We start from the raw sequence: 17,236 nt of genomic DNA, 5'->3' as shown, positions 1-17,236 counted from the left end.
ACTTTAACTGTATTGATGATAATAGTTAATTTTTGGAACAGAAAGCTTTTGTGAACTATTGCATGCCAAGCAGTTTTTAAACATTGTAGTTTTGCACAAAGCACATTAAACTGTATGGATGACAGTTTAGCTACTCTCTTTGCTCTAGCAGTTGTCCCGTGCAGAATGTATCTCACGGAAACAGAAAAAGAACACGATTAGCCCTTAGAAGGACCTTTAGTATGATGGCTCAGCATCTGCAAGATGATATTTTTCTACAGATTTTGTGTGAAAAGGACAGGAGTGCTTTTAATCAATTCACATTGCAATTCAGATATCTGTTTTGCACTGATGAAGCCCAAAAGGCTGAAATGATCCAAGTTGGGTCAGATTCTAATAGCTCCATATTAAGGGAAACATTTCTTCCCGACTCCACATACAGCAATCAAACTAGTTCCACGGATCAATGTCCTGGTCCAATAGGAGCCGCAACAGGACCTGAGCATGTAACCCCCAACTTCCAATGGTAGGTCGTCCCGTGGGCATGCTCATTATGGGAAAAGCAAGACTTAGTCCCAGAAAGGCCTGCTCGCTGCTGATCAGTGCTGGCTACAAAGGCAGAGCCTGGAAAGGCAGAAGTAAACATTTGCACAGTATCAGCTTGAGCCAGATGCTGAGACCGACATCTCCACTGAGTCGGTTCCACTGCAGCTGGAGGAGAATGGGAGACCGCAACGCACATGGTTCGAGATTCCCCCTGTGCAGTGGCGGGAACTCGTCGACACCTGAATCCAAGAATTTTGGGAATATTAACTTAAGCTGTTTAGGATTAAATTGCTCAGCCCTCCCTACCATAAACATATTGTAATACTGAGCTGGTATGTTCACAATGGTTCATGATTTTACATCTGTTGTAATACATAACGCCCTTCCCGGTGGTTGGTTTCTGGCTTGCATATTAGCTGCTAAAGATTTGCTGTTTCACTAAATTGCTATTGTATCCGTATGACCATTGAAGCTGCGGACGAAAGCCTAACAGTCATGTTCAATTGTAATGATGATTGCTCTTTTCCCCTGGTTGATCTACCTATTCTTTTCATTTCCATCCAACCGTCACATCTGACTGCTTTACTGGCATCTGTCTCTTACAGCATTTCCAATAAAAGGCCTATTCTGATAGATGAAATCATAGATCTTACCATACTCCGAAGAGAAGATTAATATTGATCCCTGACCACTTTGTTAATTAATCCAGCAATAAAATGTATTTCCTTTTAAGAAAATGGGAAAGCAAACGCAGACAACAATAATTCAATTCATCGTGGAGCGTCATCTCGGCGGGAATGATACTTTTGTGTTTATTTTTGCTTTCCTACCTCCTTCCCTGCTACATTCGATCTTTAGGATTGACTTAAATCGATTGCAATTAGAATTCTTCTGTTTTTATTACTGTGATCATTAGGATTATGATGCTGTTCATACTATTAAAGGAAATGCACCCTACTCAGAAAATGAAATATTCTTTAATTAGGTTTTAATTATAAACATTATTGTTATGTTTGTTTGTTTTTTGTGACTATCCGTATCCCGAAAAGGTTCAGTTCTCCAGCTAACAATTAGAGCAGACACATTGAACTGGCTCTTCCTGCCTTCTATACCCCACTTGGCTGCTTTGCTGTATAGGCCTGGACAGAATCAGCAGAGTTATCTTATTATCTCTAGAGTATAGGCAATCTCTTTTGTACTAATGGAATCCTACAGAAGAAAGGATTGTGACACTATACAAAAAGGTAAGACTTTACATTCATTTTTTCTGCCACTCACTGTTTTCTAGGTAAGTGTTATACGGTATTGCTTTATAAACACTATACTAATTTAATATTTATCTAATACCACCAGGGGTGTCAAACTGCATTCCTCGAGGGCTGAAAACAGGTCATGTTTTCAGGATTTCCTTGTACTGCACAGGTGATAATTTAATCACCAACTCATTATTTGTGTAGGTGATTAAATTATCACCTGTGCAGTACAAGGAAATCCTGAAAACATGACCAGTTTGCAGCCCTTGAGGAATGCAGTTTGACACCCCTAATTTACACCCTTTCTTTGCAGCTTCCATAAAGCACACACTACTGTACTGTTTATACTAACAACACATAAAAGAAGTATATACCTTTAATTATAATTAAAGGGGTATTCTGATAGTAGGAAATAATCACTTGGCCGGAAAATAAGTGATAATTTTCACTGGAAAATCAACCAATTAGGGCCATAATGGGGTACTTTTATCTACATTAAATGGAATGGTATCATGCATATCTCACTGACTCTTCATTCATTCTCAATGGGACAGCTGGAGAAAGCCGAGGACAGCACTCTGACAGTCTCAATGAAAATGTATAGAGTGACAGTAGAGAATGCTCACTGCTACTTCGTTGTAACATATCCTATAAAAATCCTAATTTGGGTGAACATTGGGAGTCCAAACAATATGGAAGTTATCCCTTATCCTGTGGATGGGTGATTCCTCCAAACGGAATACCCTTTTAGACTAGACAGTCCCTTGATTTCTGACAAATTTATTTGCAAATGCATAAACATTTTTTTTAATCTTTTTTGTAGCTACATTTAATTATTTGAAATTAGTGCGCCACCAGAGTTGACTCAGGGACTAGGTGCAAAGCTAAGTTTGTCACAGAGTCAAGAAAGAAATGGAAGAGCTATACATCAGAGTTGACTCATCAGTAGAGTTAAGTTTGCCAGAGAGTCCTAATACAAAACTGGCAGAGTTCTATAGATCAAAGTAGAGGGAAAGATGCAAACCAACTACCTGACTTCTCATGTGTCTTCTTGACGCTTTTTGCAAGAGTAAATGCCACAGAGGTGCAGAGGCTACAGATGGCTGCAGGTAGAGAACAGAGTGCTCCGTGCTAGATCCATGAAAATCAACTCTTCCAATAATAGAGGGAAGAAAATATGGGAACCTGCTATAAAAATGGAGAGGATGGCGAGAGGGTATTCGTGATTCATCTCCAGACCTCCAACCACTGGCAGGCACAGACGGAAAGGGGCCTTTGTGCAAGAACAATATAGGGGCAGCTTATGAGCTCATCATAATGTACAATTCACCTGCTTTGGGGGTATAAACAGGCCCCTTAACTGCTTGGGCCGAACAGGTTGCACCAATGGTCCAAACTGGCTCCATCCTTCTCTGTTGATACTACCGTTTATGACCTTGAACTCCAAAATGATAGAATGTTTTCCTGAGCCACATTTTTGTTTCTTGAGTTCTGTTACTTCTGCAACTAAATACGTAAAAATATAAGCAAGCAATATAGGCTGATCCAGCTCACTGAACTTGTGAACAAACTTTTCATTATTCACGGAAGTGCTCAGTAGGGGATAAAGCACAATCAGCTATACAGAGTGCGTGATATGTGGCATCAGCGCGTTTTAGGTGACTGTAGACCCTTAATTATTAGTGATGAGCGAGTGTACTCATTGCTCGGGTTTTCCAGAGCACGCTCGGGTGGTCTCCGAGTATTTGTTAGTGTTCGGAGCTTTAGTTTTCATCGCCGCAGCTGAATGATTTACAGCTACTAGACAGCTTGATTACATGTGGGGATTCCCTAGTAACCAGGCAACCCCCACATGTATTCAGGCTGGCTGGTAGCTCATCACTATTAGTTATGGAAGTGCTCAGTAGGGGATAAAACAGAATCAGCGGTACAGATTATATGATATATGACATTGACGCGTTTCAGGTGACTGCGCACACTTAATCATGATTACGGGTGCACAGTCACCTAAAACGCGTTGATGTCGCATATCATGTAATCTGTACCGCTGATTCTGTTTTGTCTTCCTTGAATAAAGAACACAAGTTCTCTCAGCTGGATCTTCTCCTGTGTACATGACTGCCCCACGCTCTGTCGCTGCGTCTCTCGTGCTGCGAACACCCAAGGATGTCCACAACTGTGAGCTGGATCTATATTTGTAATATAGGCTGATACTTGGAAGAAAAACAAAATGGTGGAACATAAAGAAAGTAAATGGTCAGAACTGAAAATGTAGTACTTTGTCTATCACCCCCACCCCAAAACCTTATTTTTTTTAAAGATGTTCATTTCTTGCATCTGTGAAATGCTGGCACACCGGCAGAGATGGCTGAAAATCTGCACAATGTCAATTAAACTTGCCAAGCACTATATCTTTTTGGAGTATGTGTGACCTTTTCTGTTTGTCATTTCCTGGGCATGGCACCAAGTGATCCTCTTAGGATGCTGGCTCCGTGGAGCGGGCCCGGAGCAGAGGAGGTGGAAGGGGAGGGGGCAGTTGCAGAAACGGCAGGTTTCTGGGATCTCTGCCAAGACTAGTATAATTGTCATCAGCAGGAAGGAGCTAGAAAACCTTGTCCCTCTATGTTTTACACGTACATTGACCCCCCTCATACCCATAGAGAAAAAGTCCTGGCAGTAACAATGTGTCATTTAACGCTATTCATAGGAATTTCACTGCCCTACTTTGTGCCACGTCAAGTTCCAACGTGGTACAATAATAAATCATTAAACGCACAGTTTATAGAGATATTTTCTATATAACGGAGCTTTGTTCCCAGTATTGCAGCATATTGTGTTTTAGTCTAAAGTCTATGTTGAGCGAAGAACAATCATTCACTGGAGCACATTTATGAGCCTTTCTCTTACAGAAACATGGGATTAGTGGATTGGACAAAATGGCGATCAAAACGTGACCCATATTGGATAGCAATTTATAAAAAAATATATATATTAAAATTAAGGATGGTTAAAAGAACACTATACCTAAAAATGAAGTCATTTTTTGTTTTTGCCCTGGCGGATTTTGCACCAAATTCATGAAAAGGGTTGCACAATGTTTGATAAAATCCAAGATCCTTTTTGGCTTTTTGGTGTATACAATCGATTTTCTTGTACAACTGCTATCCAGGGTTTTCACAGAGTGCACTCGTACCTATGATATTCTATGGGGCTGTGCACATGTCCGATTTTTTCCTCGGACAGAGAGACATGTTCAATTTTGATCTGCGTGTCAGATCAAAATCAACAATGCAAGTCTATGGCCGGGTTCACATTGCGTTAACAGCAGCCCGTTCAGCACATACGCTAACGGGCTGCTGTAATGCAAGTGCCGACGTTTTACATCACGCTAGAGCAGATAGAGCATCTGCTAGCTCTATCTGCACTATCGGTGACGGACGCGGAAACGCTGCAGCCCGCATCTCAGGGTCCGTCACTCAATGACGGCACATCGCTAGCGCACGCCCATTGTGGGCGTGCGCTAGCGATGTGTCCGACATTGCTTTCAATGGCAGCGTTAACGGACTACGTTACACCGCGTTATGCCGTGGTATAACGTACTCCGTTTAACGGATGCAATGAACGCAATGTGAACCCAGCCTATGGGTCCATGAAAAAAAATCGAACCGCACTCAGATGTTATCCAAGGGAGGTCTGATTTTCATGGACTTACAGAAAGGACAAGGCGAAGAAACAATTTTTTTTTCCTCCCTACATATGAGAAAAACTGATGGCACTCTGTTCAAAGTCTGATCCAAGTCTAATCAGAACAATGGGTCAGTTTTTCATGTATGTGGAGAAATCGGTCATTTGAACCTGCCTTAATTATGTGGAAATAGCTTAGCTCTGATGAACAAAAAAATGAAAAAGTTGGAAAAAAGATTGAAAGAAAAAACAGAGCAGATAATGAATTAGTTGAACCAAAAATTCCGAAAAAAAAGTCAAAATAGCTAAATAAAAAAATGAACACATGCAATGATGAATCTAGCGTGCTTGTCAGTCTGCAGGTTTTTTCGCTCATAAAACAAAAATATGAACAAGTAAATTATATCGTAATGCCTTTACAGAGGAGGAGTGGGCCAGCTGCCTTAGGATATGTGCACTCGAAGTCATTTAGAAGCCTTCATAGCCACATAGTTTTTGCTATAGGAAGATACCGCAGAAAAAAAAGTGGTGCCATATTGGGAGAATCATTTAGAATCACTTTTGCTTTCGCTTTGATGCTGGCTTTTTTTTTTTTCTATTTTTCTATTTTTTATTACATATATAAAACGCCTCCTGAAGAATGTACCGGTCACTTATTTTAGCTGCTTTATGGCTTTCAAGGTAAGAACGGCTAAAAAAACAGAAGGAGCTAAAAAAAAACGTCAGTGTAGGAAAGCTAGGTAGGACAGGGTAAAAACCCGACACTGGAGCTTCTGATTACGTGCATGTGGCTAGCTTTGTCTAGAGCCAGGTCCTGTGTTCGTTTATTGGTCAGTAAGCTGTGGGAAGCTGAGTAGTCTGTGTGTTGGAGCTGGTGAGTGACCAGCAAATGTGAGATGTCGAGGAGTTGAACACTTCTCTTTGGTACTGGAGCTGGAGAGAAGCCAGTGATGATTAACAGACTGTGCCTACGACAACTAACGTCCATTCTGTGGTGTGAGTATAAGGGGGTGACAGGGACTGTCATATGCCCCTTCTCCGTAAAACAGCGTTTATAAAGAAGTGTGTTCTTATATGTGATTATATTGCATTTCTGCAAATGCTGTGATATGTGAAACTGCATACAGTTTTATAGGCAATAACGTATGTGAGTCTCCTAATGTATTGCAATTAATGTGTTGTGACAAAGTCACTGGTAAAGCACTGGTTGAGAGATATGTTTAACTACTCTTAATGGCGTCAGTGATATAAAACCCAGAGTTTTTCCTCCAGCACACTAAGTGTGGTGAGGGGTTAAGCTTATTTGTTATATTGGGCTGGCTTTTATGTGGACATCCATAGAGTGGGAGGGAGGATGTCCACCTTTTCTCCCCCCCAGGGTGTGGTCTGGGGTTTAAGTAGCTGGCCTCCAAAGGCAGCAGTGTTCAGTGTCTGGAGAGGAATATTCCAGAGAAGTGTTTTTGTGTTTTGCTTATGCCTGAACCGTGGGTCTTGCAACCCTGAGTGGCCTATTTTATGCTAATACAAGGACTGTGCCTAGTGCTACCATTTTGTTTTGTTTTGCCCAGAGGTCCATGTTTACTTTGTGCTTCACTTTGGTTTATGCTGCATCTGTCAAAGCCGCAATTGTTCTGTGTCTACCTCAGTGTACAGCTGAGTGAGTGGATCTACTATAGTTTAATATTATTAATGTATAGTGAATAGGGAAAGAATAGATATAGGTTTAGGACATAAAGTATAGTATGGGCTTATAGTTTAGATTAGGAAAGGGAAATATGTAGTAGTGGACATATTAGTTGTCGGAAGAAGGGCACTCGATTATATACAATTAATATGTTTGGGACCAGCCCAACAGGGAAAGGTAAAGGTCAGAGAAAAAAAGCTAGCACTTCCTGGTTAGATCAGTTGGAAATTAGATTGATAGATAAAGTTTTAGTAAGAGTTCAAGGCCAGAGGGTGGGAGGGCGTGAGACGTATGGATTGTTCTAGCAGTATGAGAACGCCAGCTACTTTCTTAAGTGGACATTCTTGTAATGTCCAGGGCCTACGGCCTGAACTACGCACTGGGATGTGTGCCTTATTACTTTCCAACAAGTGTAAACTGTATGGGGAAATGCCTAAGATGGAGACGAGATAGGTCTTGTGAGTACTGCAATGTCAGACGGAGTATCCTGGGGGCTAAGGGAGCCATCAAGCAAAGGGATAGCTCAGGCTAAATTAATATAGAACAGAGAAATGTACTGTGCTGTATCATTAATTGGACTGTTAAGTAATTTGAACTGGTTGTTAAGAAGCAAGTGTCCCCTCATTTGTTCCTGGATCCAGAAGCCTTGAGAGAGCGAAGGCCTCTGTCCTGAACGTGAGTATGCTGCACTGAACCCAGCACAACATTGATGGACTGGTACACTGTTTATTTGTGGGGTGCCTGGTCATGGGAATGACCATGACTACCGCCCTGCGCACCTCACATGAGTACAACTATGTTAATATACTGTGCCTACGCTAACAAAAGGACTGTGTGTTTTATTATACTTTTGGGGCTAAAGAAAACCTAGTGACTGGTGATTGCATGAAGCTGCACAAAAACGTCTGCTCCAAAAATGACAAACATCAGTCTTCATCTATCCCTATTCTAGTGATGTGATGGGTTGACTTTTGGCGCCTTGTCAACTCATTGTCTGAACACCTTTAGACAATAGGCTCCTGGTTCATCAAACAGTTTTAGCAAGAATTCTGGAGCAAAACAGCTCAAAATGTTGCAAAATTTCAGGTAAATCGGTTGTCCCAAATTTTTTGTGACTCTTTGCATTTTTACATCAGTATCGACCAGCTACACCAACTTTTAGAAATTTAGGGAGAGGTACGGTGGAATGGGGCAGGGTCAAGGTCGTTCAACAAAGTCATTACAAATCACACCACTAAGTGATGTAAATTTAGACAGAAATGTAAACTCACCCTTGGCGGATGTACATTTTTGGCGGTGGCACATGACACTTGAAAGATACCTCAAATTCATTAAGACTAATTTCTATTATGCAGTCTTAATGAATAGAGCAGAAACAGTATTCAGATTTATAAAAGAAATTATCAGAATACAGAAAATGACATACATAGTAGTGGTTGGGACAGTCAGAGGACCTGACACGTACTCTTTAACTCTTTCATGTGTTGGTTTCTGGGACTCATAGGTTTTAGTCCTCAAAAACAGGTAGGTATTTGCAGTAGTAAATTTCCTCTAATGATGATAAGTAGAAATCTTTGTGCTGAAATCCTCATCTTCTGAATAGAAATATATCAATTTACCGCGTTTTTTCCTATGACTCAGTTAAACTGAACAATTTTGCTGCATAAAAGAGAAGCCATTATAGTAATTTCAGACGACGCATATGCTTCACGTACGGTACATTCTGTTCCATCTTTCTCTTGTCATTACATTAATATATTTTGGGACTAAAAGCTAACACTGAGGTATTGTAAGAGACAGTATGTATCTTTAACTTGTGCACTCACTAAACAAATGAAAAACCCCTTTCTATCTGTCTTTCTGTCTATCACACCTAACATCTGTGTAAGGTTGGTTTCAATTAGAGGGTGATCCTAGTTGCCATGTAAATTGTTATACCTTTGCCCAGGAGATATACATACACATAGCATGATGTCTCCCACATCTGCCCCTCAGTCCCTCACATACAGAATGTCCTCCACAGTCCCCCATATACAGTATAATGGCCCTCACAACCTCCCATACTGAATAATGTCCTTCACATTCATCTCTACACAGTATGATGTCCCTACAGACCCACATACAGTATAACGTCCACCACAACCCCCCATATACAGAATGTCCCCACAGTCCACCATATGCAGAATGCCTCCCACAGCCGCCCATAGATAGTACACAGACCCACATGCAGTATAAAGTACCCCACAACCTCCCATACAATATGAGGTCTCCCACAGCTCCCATACGGTTTGATGGCTCCCATGACCCCATAAACAAAATGTCCCCCACAGCCACCCATATACAGTACAATGCCCCCAACTGCCCCCACACAGTATAATGTCCCCCACAGCCACCCATACAGAATGGTGCCCAAAAGTCCCCATATAGTATGATGTCCCCCATAGCCCACCATTTTCTTTGGTGTACCCCTCAGCCTCCCAAAAACAAAATGTACCGCACAGCTCTCTGTATATAGTATAATATCCTGCACAGCGCCACATATGGTATGATCACCACAGCACCCAATACAATATAATGGCCCTTATAGCCCTTATGCTTTATGATGTTCCCCACAGCCCCCATACAGGTTTAGGCCCCCACACACTATGATTTCCTCCACATCTCCTAAACAGTATGGTGGCCTTAAAGAACCAAATACAGTGGTTAAAAAATATAAGCAAAATAAAATCCAGGGTCTCTATCCACTGCAGCCATCGTTTTCTCTTCTATCTTGTGCAACATTGAATATGGTCAGCGTGATGCTGTGACATCATTGTATTGCCCGCTGTCCCCCGCATGGCACTGGCCTCCAGCAGGCTGGTCCTGGTGACCTGCCAGAGCAACTTTCTTTAAAAAAAAGCTGTTACCTGCATTCAGTGGAGGGACACTTTAGGATTAGAGGCCTAAAGGCTAGATTTAATATTGCTATTGCATTTCTTGTATACTGCTGCTGCACTATTAAAAGAAAAGTCCTTTTCAGGTCTACATATTTCCCTGCTGTAACCTGCATTCAGTGGAAGGATGGTTTTGGATCAGAGGCCTATAGTCAAGGATTAATATTGTTATTGGAGTACTTGTATACCGCTGCTGCACCATTAAAAATCCAGGGCAACATATACATGCTATCCTTTCTATATTAAATGGCTGTTACCTGCACTCAGTGTAGGAATAACTGGTGGAGGAGGGATAGTTTTGCACTAGAGGGGTATAGGCAGGATCTATTGCCTTACAGCCCTTCTATAGGTATAATGTTGCTGTAACCTAAAAACAAAATTCTTATTCAGGACAATATGTTTTCTTTTCCCTATAAATACCAGACAGTTTGCAAGCATATATTATAGACCTAATTGAAAATGTGCAAGGCGTGTGGTAAGGAATGGAGAAGAGGACATGTTGGTAAAGATGAACGTAGAGGCCTTCATAAATCGCACTGCCTCCCCAGGAGGAGACATACACCACATCTCTGGTTCCTTCTTCCTTGATGAATCCAAAACTACAGATGATGTCAAGACACACGTCCGTGCCATCAGAGCACAGCCTCTCAATTTCTGCTGCATGTGGCCTTTCATGTCACTCTTGTGCTAGTTGCTCTCCCTTCTGTCTCTCCTCGATTACTTTATACTGACTTAGACAAAATTCTTGTATCTTGTGCAGCCTCCCTCTGCCTTCTCCCTGGGAAGAAAGGTTCCAGTCGGGCCTGCTGAGGTGCCTCTTCGGTACTGAACAACTGTTGGCTGGAGGGCCAGGTGACCTTGGACGCCTCTGGTTCTGGGCCTAGGTGAACTAGCAGCTCCATATCGTCTCACCGAACCATCACCAATAGGCCTGTAAGGGGTGGAAGTCCTTATCCCAGGACCTGGTTGCCTGCAACCCCTTTTGGATATCAGCTTACCCTTCACAGGCCCCTCAAATCATCACTCTATCCTCACGGGCCTCTCGCATCTCAGCTTCCCCCTCATTGGCCCCCCTGGTCTCCACTCTCTCCTTTTGAGCCTATCAGGTGTTGAGACATGGGGCCTCTTCCTGACCATTCCCCAAACAGTAGAAGTGGTACGCACAGACAATGAGTGCAGTCCGCATGCTCTCTCTGCGGCCTCAACCTACCACCTTCTGAGTCTTCATTGCTGTCGTAACACGAGAGGTCTTGATCTGAATCACATCCTCCAGCTCCGGCACAGTGCTGGCTAGTGCTTGCTAACCCATCCTGCCAGAAGCCATGATAACATCTGCTCTATCACTCTCATGCTGATGGTGATGCTCACCGCTCTTCTCCTCACAGCGGAATGGTGCTGGCTTCTGATTTCACTCAGTCTTTTTCAATTCACCTTGCCTTTCCGAGGTCAATACTTCAGACACCATCACTATGTCACTTGTCACTGCCAGCTACCATGCATTTTGCAACGCCTCCTGCCTTAGCTGTCTTCCACTTGATGGGTAGCACCTATACTTTGCTGTGCCCTCCTCAGGTATGCACCTCCCATTCCTGGTCGTTTCCTGGCTGCAGGTCACATCCTACTTTGGACCGATATTCCTGTGGGCTGAACACATTTTTGTGCTCTCTGATTCTGTCCAATCGCACTATAAGTGGTCTTTCTCCTTCATCGCCATCTTAGAATCCATATTCCTGGCCATCATCTTAGGCCGCATCTATCCTGGTGCTCTATCTTCTGTGCCACAGGTATCCTCTCCCTCGATTACTTAATGCAAGGAATCTGTATCCTGGGAACGCAAACAAAAATACCCAACCACTCACCCACATGCCCAAATACTAAACGGGTATATTTCCATACTGCTTGCCCTGGAAATGTTGCTGTTTAAGCTTGTAAGTACTGAGGGCTTCTGCAATCTCATGGTAGTAGCCATCCCTCAGTACTCGGTCAAGAGCCGCCACTATTTTTTCTGGTGTGCAGTATCCGCCTTAAACCAGCATATGTCTCATAACATCTACCGTGCTTTGACCAATGCAGTTACTGAGAAGGTCCATGTAACTACCAACATATGGCCAAGCGCATGTGGCCAAGGACACTACTGTTCAATGACTGCAAACTGGGTAAACCTTGTGGAGGCTGGGACCGAGTTGGACCATGGGACATCATACATGCTACCGACACCGAGGATTGTGGGATCTAGTTCCATCAGGGTTTTTCTCCACCTCCTACACAAGTTTCTACACCCCCTCCTCATCCTCCACCATATCAACAGGGCCATCATCCGGCTCTTGTTCCAAATTTTTAGAGCCTAAACCAGCAGCTTAAAATTTTTTGAGGTTTATTAGGCGACCCTCACTCATAATTTTTGAGGCAAATCAAGTGGCATATACTCATACGTTTTAGAGGGTATAAAGGCAACAATCACATAAAATTTTTAGAGGCCCATCAGGTGGCCCTCTCTCTTCATTTTTATAGGGTAAACGAGTTGATGTCACTCAAAATTTTGCAGCCACTCCTCGAATTTTTGGCAAGCCTTGCACTATTCAAGTCTAGGAGTTCCACCTAACAGAGTCCTTCCTTCATAAATTAAACAGGATGTGTCTGACCACATCACACACACCACATACCCAGATAAGGTAGTAAAATGCTAAAATTACATTTACCAGTGAATACTGGTGGGTGTAGTTTTATTTCCCCTTCTACTGTGTAATCTACTGTAGTCATAGGCGACGGGGAAATACAGTGAGAAATGGCCTGAGTATTAAGGTGTGGAAGAGGCAGGTTTTTTGTTTTGCTTTTTAATTTTGCCCTATATGCAAGTGATTATATAGGAAAGAATGTTTTCTAACATTTTTCCCTGTAAAATCCATCTTATCTTCGGTTTTGTATGTTTTATTCTCATTCCGTAAGTGGAGTAATACTCTGACAACATTATTCCCAGCCGCGACTTGAGATTCAGAAATTCATAGTTTTCCCATGCTTTACCCATTCTATTTGAGCGCTGTTTCCATCCATTTCAGTGATTTTCCTAACCTCCCAGCACTCCTGTCTGGGTATTCTGGAAAAAATGCTCCATTATACTCGTTACTCGAGTCAAGCTCATCTGAGCGTCTGACTAGCTCGATTCGAGTACTGAGCAGCAGAACATTTTAGTGCTTGCTCATCAATAGGGTTGAGCGAAACGGATCGGACAAATTAAAAAATCGCCGACTTTCGGCAAAGTCGGGTTTCATGAAACCCGACCTGATCCTACTGTGGGATCGGCCATGAGGTCGGCGATCTTCGTGACAAAGTCGCGTTTCATATGACGCTTTCAGCGCCATTTTTCAGCCAACAAAAGAGGGCGCCGAGTGTGGGCAGCGTAGTGACATAGGTCTCGGTCCCCACCATCTTAAAGAAGGGCATGACAGTGATTGGCTTGCTTTCTGCGGTGTCACAGGGGCTATAAAGGGGCATGCACGCCGACCGCCATCTTACTTCTGCCGATCGAAGCATAGGGAGAGGTTGCCGCAGCTTCATCAGAAGAAGGGATAAAGTTAGGGAGGGAAGATTAACCCCGAAACTGCTTGTGCTGTAGCGATTTCCACTGTCCAACACCACCATTTGTTTGCAGGGACAGTGGAGGCTATATTTTTGTGCATCAGCTCTGTAGCTTATTAGGCTGCCTTAAAAGGCTCCCTGATAGCTGCATTGCTGTTTTTACGCCGCTGTGCAAACCAACTGCTTTTTTAAAATAAAAAATCCTGTTGCTCCTTTCTGCACAGTTATCTTGTTTATTTGTCCACACTTTTGTGTGCAGCAGTCCTTTTTATTGCTGCCATACTTGTCCTGAGATCATTGTAGGGAGATTGAAATTGTACTACAGTCCTTGTATTTTTTCATATATCTTCCAGCCCCTTTCTGCCACTTACATTGAGTTGTTTAATGCATAGGGCCTGAGGTTTGGTTTAGTCTCCCCCCAAAAATAGTGAGATTCAAATTATCACAAAGTGGAGATATTTCAGTCCTGTTCGTTTGTCGTTACATAGTTACATAGTTATTAAGGTTGAAGGAAGACTTTAAGTCCATCTAGTTCAACCCATAGCCTAACCTAACTTGCCCTAACATGTTGATCCAGAGGAAGGCAAAAAAAAACCCATGTGGCAAAGAATAAGCTCCACCTTGGGGAAAAAAATTCCTTCCCGACTCCACATACGGCAATCAGACTAGTTCCCTGGATCAACGCCCTATCAAGGAATCTAGTGTATATACCCTGTAACATTATACCTTTCCAGAAATGTATCCAGTCCCCTCTTAAATTTAAGTAATGAATCACTCATTACAACATCATACGGCAGAGAGTTCCATAGTCTCACTGCTCTTACAGTAAAGAATCCGCGTCTGTTATTATGCTTAAACATTCTTTCCTCCAAACGCAGAGAATGCCCCCTTGTCCCTGTTTCAGGTCTATGATTAAAAAGATCATCAGAAAGGTCTTTGTACTGTCCCCTCATATATTTATACATTAACATAAGATCACCCCTTAGTCTTTGTTTTTCCAAACTAAATAGCCCCAAGTGTAATAACCTATCTTGGTATTGCAGACCCCCCAGTCCTCTAATAACCTTGGTCGCTCTTCTCTGCACCCGCTCCAGTTCAGCTATGTCTTTCTTATACACCGGAGACCAGAACTGTGCACAGTATTCTAAGTGTGGTCGAACTAGTGACTTGTATAGAGGTAAAATTATGTTCTCCTCATGAGCATCTATGCCTCTTTTAATGCATCCCATTATTTTATTTGCCTTTGTAGCAGCTGCCTGACACTGGCCACTGAATATGAGTTTGTCATCCACCCATACACCCAGGTCTTTTTCATTGACGGTTTTGCCCAGAGTTTTAGAATTAAGCACATAATTATACATCTTATTACTTCTACCCAAGTGCATGACCTTACATTTATCCCCATTAAAGCTCATTTGCCATTTATCAGCCCAAGCTTCTAGTTTACATAAATCATCCTGTAATATAAAATTGTATTGATTACCCTGCAGAGTTTAGTGTCATCTGCAAATATTGAAATTATACTCTAAATGCCCCCTACAAGGTCATTAATAAATATGTTAAAAAGAAGAGGGCCCAATACTGACCCCTGTGGTACCGCACTGCTAACCGCTACCCAGTCCGAATGTGTTCCATTAATAACCATCCCTTGTTTCCTATCCCTGAGCCAGCTCTCAACCCACTTACACATATTTTCCCCTATCCCCATTATTCTCATTTTATGTATCAACTTTTTGTATGGCACCGTATCAAAAGCTTTTGAAAAGTCCATATACACTACGTCCACTGGGTTCCCTTGGTCCAGTCCGGAACTTACCTCTTCATAGAAACTGATCAAATTAGTCTGACATGAACGGTCCCTAGTAAATCCGTGCTGATACTGGGTCATGAGGTTATTCCTCTTCAGATACTCCAGTATAGCATCCCTTAGAATGCCCTCCAGGATTTTACCCACAGTAGAGGTTAAGCTTACTGGCCTATAATTTCCGAGTTCAGTTTTTGTCCCCTTTTTGAATATTGGCACCACATTTGCTATACGCCAGTCCTGTGGTACAGACCCTGTTATTATGGAGTCTTTAAAGATTAAAAATAATGGTCTATCAATGACTGTACTTAATTCCTGCAGTACTCGGGGGTGTATCCCATTCGGGCCCGGAGATTTGTCAATTTTAGTGATTTTTAGACGCCACCGCACTTCCTGCTGGGTTAAGCAGGTGACATTTACTGGGGAATTTTTATCACTAGTCATTTTGTCTGCCATGGGATTTTCTTGTGTAAATACTGATGAAAAAAAGTCATTTAGCATATTGGCTTTTTCCTCATCCTCATCCACCATTTCACCCAGACTATTTTTAAGGGGGCCAACACTATCATTTTTTAGTTTCTTACTATTTATGTAGTTAAAGAATATTTTGGGATTATTTTTACTCTCTCTGGCAATGAGTCTCTCTGTCTCAATCTTTGCTGCCTTGATTTGCTTTTTACAGAATTTATTTAATTTTTTGTACTTATTTAATGCCTCCTCACTACCTACTTCCTTTAATTCTCTAAATGCTTTCTTTTTGTCACTTATTGTGGCCCTTACAGCTCTATTTAGCCATATTGGTTTCCTCCTATTCCTAGCATGTTTATTCCCATACGGTATATACTGTGCACAGGTCCTATCCAGGATGTTAATAAACGTCTCCCATTTTCTTTGTGTATTTTTGTGTCTCAGGATATCGTCCCATTTAATTGCACCAAGATCCTCTCTCATCCGTTGGAAATTTGCCCTCCTGAAGTTTAGTGTCCTTGTAACCCCTCTATTACACATCTTTTTAAAGGATACATGAAAACTTATTATTTTTTGATCGCTATTTCCCAAGTGACCCCCAACCCTTATATTTGCTATGCGGTCTGGCCTGTTGGTTAATATTAGGTCCAGCAGTGCCCCCCTTCTTGTTGGGTCCTGAACCAGTTGTGAAAGGTAATTGTCTCTCATAGTTGTCAAAAACCGATTACCGTATATACTCGAGTATAAGCCGAGATTTTCAGCCCAAAATTTTGGGCTGAAAGTGCCCCTCTCGGCTTATACTCGAGTCAAGGTGGGTGGCAGGGTCGGCGGGTGAGGGGGTGAGGGCGCTGAGGCATACTTACCTAGTCCCAGCGATCCTCGCGCTGTCCCTGCTGTCCCACGGTCTTCTGTGCTGCAGCTTCTTCCCCTCTTCAGCAATCACGTGGGACCGCTCATTACAGAAATGAATAAGCGGCTCCACCTCCCATAGGGGTGGAGCCGCCTATTCATTCCTCTAATCAGCGGTGCCGGTGACCGCTGATAGAGAAAGAAGCTGCGGCACCGAAGACCAGGCAGAGGGACAGCGCGAGGATCGCCAGGACTAGGTAAGTATAGCATATTCACCTGTCCTCGTTCCAGCCGCCGAGCGTCGCTCCATCTTCCCGGCCGGCGCCTCCATCTTCCCGGTGTCTGCGCTCTGACTGTTCAGGCAGAGGGCGCGATGACGCATATAGTGTGCGCGGCGCCCTCTGCCTGATCAGTCAGAACAGAGACGCCGGGAAGATGGAGGCGCCGGAACGAGACGCCG

Source organism: Ranitomeya imitator, chromosome 1 (assembly GCF_032444005.1).
Source record: "Ranitomeya imitator isolate aRanImi1 chromosome 1, aRanImi1.pri, whole genome shotgun sequence".
In the NCBI taxonomy this organism is placed as follows: Eukaryota; Metazoa; Chordata; class Amphibia; order Anura; family Dendrobatidae; genus Ranitomeya; species Ranitomeya imitator.
This window is presented reverse-complemented; position numbering follows the sequence as displayed.